Consider the following 4,190-nt stretch of genomic DNA (forward strand, 5'->3'; position numbering starts at 1 on the left):
AAATATAATATAGCCTGTGCATAAATTGAAAATCATCTAATTCTGTATCCAAGTGTGCATAGTCTCTAGAAATCCAGTTAAGGGATAGGGGTTTGAATGTTCAGAAAGGATGTTAAGACTGAAGGTGTATTCAAAGTTGCATCCAGATGGAATGTGGGCAAGATGCTAATTCAAGTTCACCTGAAATGTGGGCAATATGTTAACTCAAAACCTACCTGGTACTCAGGCAAACACTTAACTAACAAAGAAAGTAGTTTTCTTTGATAAAAGCACCAGTTGACTCCCCACCCTGTATAAAAGGAACTTGAAAATCTTGTTCGGAGGATCGGGTTTGAAACAGAAAGCTCCCCGAGTTCAGCGGGCCGTCAATAAATCATTTTCCCTTCTCAAAATCATTCCTGAGTCCCAGCCTTTCTATACGCAAATAATTGAACCTCTCTTAACTTCTACAACAAGATCACATGTGACAGAGGACTGCCAGCACCAAAATGCTACTTACTCCAGGAGAAAGGGTGGTATTGCCAATATCTTGATTTTGGACTTCCGGCCTTCAAAACTGAGACAACAAACTTGTTGTATAAGCCAACCCACTGTGTGGTATTTGTCATAGCGGACTTACCAGCATTTGAAGTGCCACCATATGGTCAGAGACACAGGCTTCAGACTCTCCACGAAAAGAAAAATTCCTTCTCCCACTTCCCTCTCTTAAAACCAGGGCTCCTGAAGAGAGAATTTCTGATTCATTATTCAGGAAGGAGGACCTGGAAATTAAAATTTTGCCACTGGTGATGTTCAGCAGTGAATAAACTCTGGACTATCAGAGCCCTTTCTACACACCTTCCTAGCTAATTCCTACTTGAACCTCAGACCCCTGCTTGGGTATCTCCACCAGGCAAAGCCTTTGTTGAGTCCCCTTCCATCCACAATTGCTCTCTCCCTTATCTGCACCACTTCCATCCTGCAGAAGTTAGATCCATTCTATTGCAAGAATCAGAAACCGTCTTGGGTCACCTCAGGTGCAGGAGGTGATTGTAAGAACAATTAAGGCAATAAGGAAGCACAGGCAGTTACACAGCCCAGCTTTGTTGAGACTTGGAGTATGGTTAAAGAAGTAACAGTAGGTTCCCCCAACAGGAGGGAATTTTAGCTCATTACTGATATGATTCTGCTATTTTCACAATTCCACTTCTCTAATTCTCTGACCCTCTCTGCTTTTGCTTCTCACTGGTTCAACTCTTACTTTTCTTTCTTTCTGATTATACTCTGGTTCTAAAGCTCTCAGAGTTTCTCATACTGAAAACTGCCTATGAGCTAATCAGCTGGGTCAGTGGCTCACCTCTGCTATTGGGCAGAATTCTGATATTAGGCCACACTACAGCCCATTGGTGAAGTCTAAAATGGTTGCCGTTGGCAAAGTTATATGTCCCTAATCAATTCAGTCATGGCCAGGTATTAGGGTCACATAACAGAAAGACAAGAACTTATACATAATGAATAGCTTTGCTGCTTGACTCAGAGGCAGGAATACTTAGAATTTACAGACCAAAATAATTTGTGCACACTTCCATTATTGCATATATCATAATGTAGCCTAATTATTTCTTCTCTTGTTCAGTCCCCACAGGACTATGGAGAAGCCCGAGGCCAGTGATGGTGCCTTCCATCTTTGTACCTCCAGCATGTGGCACAGTGTCTGGCTCATGGCAGACTCTCAGTAAAGTTCGTTGAAGTTAAATGAAATGAAGCTGGAATCAGAAAACCTGAATTCAAATTCCAATTTTACCACTTAATAGCTATGCAAACCTGGACAAGCTACTTACTCTTTCTGAACCTCCCTTTCCTCTTACATGAAAGATTCACTATGATAAATATTAAATAAGATGTGGGGAAGCAGATGTGGCTTAAGTGATTGGGCTCCCATCTACCATAAGAGAGGTCCAGGGTTCTATTCCTGAGGCCTCCTGGTGAAGGCAAGCTGGCTCGTGAAAAGTGCTGACCTGCATGGCGAGCTGGCCTGAACGGAGTGCTGACCTGCACAGGAGTTCTGGCCCACAAAGCAAGCTGGGCAGAGCAGAGAGCTAGCTCAGCAAGATGATGCAACAAAAAGAGACAGAGGAGAGACAATGAGAGATGCAGAAGACCAGGGAGCTGAGGAGGCACAAGAGAGTGAGCATCTCTCTTCCACTCTGGAAAATCCCAGGATTGGTTCCCGGTGCTGCCTTAAGAGAAGACAAGCAGACACAGAAGAACGCACAGCAAATAGACACAGAGAGCAGACAATGGGGAGAGGGGATAAATAAATCTTTAAAAAATAAAAACATAAGATGCAGACATGCTTAATATAGATACCTAGCATTAGCCCACAGTCGCTGAATCTATCTACATTTTTAAGTTTTCTTTGCTTATACCATATGTTATAACTTCGTTTCTTGTTGTTGTTTTGTTTTTTGAGGTACCTGGGGCCAAAGATTGAACCCAGGACCTCATATGTGGGAAGCCAGTGCTCAACTTCTTGAGCCACATCTGCTCCCCGCAGGTAAGTTTTAAGGACAGGATTTCTCTCACCAACCTTTAGTCCCTTCCCTGCCCCCCAAATCTGTTTAGAAATTGTATGTGCTTAAAATCAAGAGATATTAACATTTTTTTTTGAGAAGTAAAAACAAGCAGGAAGTATGAAACATCTCAAACAAAAATGGCAAAATGTAGTTCAGTAACTCTGGATACGTAGCAATCTTCTGAGAGCCAAATGGAAAAAAAAGTTGACTATATTCCAGTTTTTCAGTGTATGTCTCCACCTACAGTATTTACTGGAAAACAGCTGAAGCTTTCCTGTTAAGAGTGAGTTTTTCCAGCTTCTGTCCCTGGACAGCGAAAGCTCTGCATTGGACAGGACAGTACTTGTGCATGGTCACAGGGACCACTAGATGGCAGGCTTAGAGTTTACTCCAGGTGCACTGCCATGAAGGGGTACTCAAGTCTTTGCGAAAAAAATAAACGCACCGCTCTGCTTGCTAGGTTTGTTTTTAAATGGAAAAATACACGCAGGCATGTTCAGATTTGTAGTTCGTGTTCCCATAATTAGTTATCTGAGCTCTTTCGACTCACCTTTCCTTTTGTCTTCTGTTTCCTGCTTCAAGTTCTTTCTCCTTTGGATTGTAACAAATAAACCTTTTGTCCCGGCAAAACAAAAACAAATCAAATGGGGTAACACACACCAAAAAAAACCTTATTTTAGTTTGAAAAGATTGGAGGGCTGGAGGCTTCATTTGGGTATGTTATTTTAAAAGAAAAGATTTTTTAAAAGATTCAGTTTATCTAATTTTGACTGGTTTAGCAAGGTGAGACAGGAGGGGAAAGAGAATTTGCAGAAAGAAGGGGGCTAAATGGACTGAATGTGTGTGTGCCGGGCGGGGGGAGGAGGCTCTTGTAGGGAGCGAGGAAGGCGAAGGACAAGCAAGTGTTGAGGGGGTGGGTGATCGCAGAAAGCACATTGGCCTGTGACCACTATTGGCCCAGGGCAAGCTGGCTGGGGAAAGAACCATTTGCACAGCCTCAGAGCAGTCACTGTACTCAGACCTCAGTTTCCTCACCCAGAATGGATTTGGGTCAGATAATCTTCTAATTCAAATATGAGCCAACCTGAATCTAGAAACAGTATTCCCATGCAGACTTCTTCTGGAATATGTTCTCCTCCCATGACTGGGCTGCCTCTTTTCCCCTTTCTGCAAAGTCAAGAGGATAAGGCTCTAAGCACTCAAGCAAAAATAGGGAAAGACTGACAGCAGTGGCCTCCTGGACTAGTCTTAGTGGGGGTGCAAGAGGAGAAATTTCCAATCCCAAATGACAAACTAACAAAAATCCAAATGAGAACGTAGTCTAACCTAGTTAGAACAATGGGTAAAAGAAATGCACACCCAGCCATTCTTCCACAGCTGGTGTATGCTCTGGTGTTTAAGTGCTCACTTTTTATGACTTTCCAAAAAGACCACTATCTTTCAATTTTATCGCCAAGATTGCAAGCTAGCCTTATAACACTAATAATTAGCTGGGCTTTGGGTTCAGGGCTATCACTGCTCTCTGACATTTTAATGACCAATAATTATTAATTACAAAGTTTCAATTATTTTTTATCTTAACAGAGTTCTTCTCTAATGAAAACCTGTGGAAAAAAAAGAATGGATTCTCTTCCC

The 4,190-nt window shown here is 42.3% G+C and overlaps 1 long non-coding RNA gene across 1 annotated transcript; it reads right to left on the reverse strand.

Moving 5' to 3' along the window:
• Positions 1-625: 625 nt before the first annotated feature.
• LOC131280082 (uncharacterized) lies at positions 626-3,715 on the reverse strand. The gene is made up of 3 exons (XR_009187667.1): positions 3,640-3,715; positions 3,106-3,168; positions 626-720 (listed from the first exon to the last, which is right to left on the reverse strand). It is a non-coding gene; the product is annotated as an uncharacterized lncRNA (long non-coding RNA).
• Positions 3,716-4,190: the final 475 nt, after the last annotated feature.

The sequence above is a fragment of the Dasypus novemcinctus genome, chromosome 2, assembly GCF_030445035.2.
Source record: "Dasypus novemcinctus isolate mDasNov1 chromosome 2, mDasNov1.1.hap2, whole genome shotgun sequence".
NCBI lineage: Eukaryota > Metazoa > Chordata > Mammalia > Cingulata > Dasypodidae > Dasypus > Dasypus novemcinctus.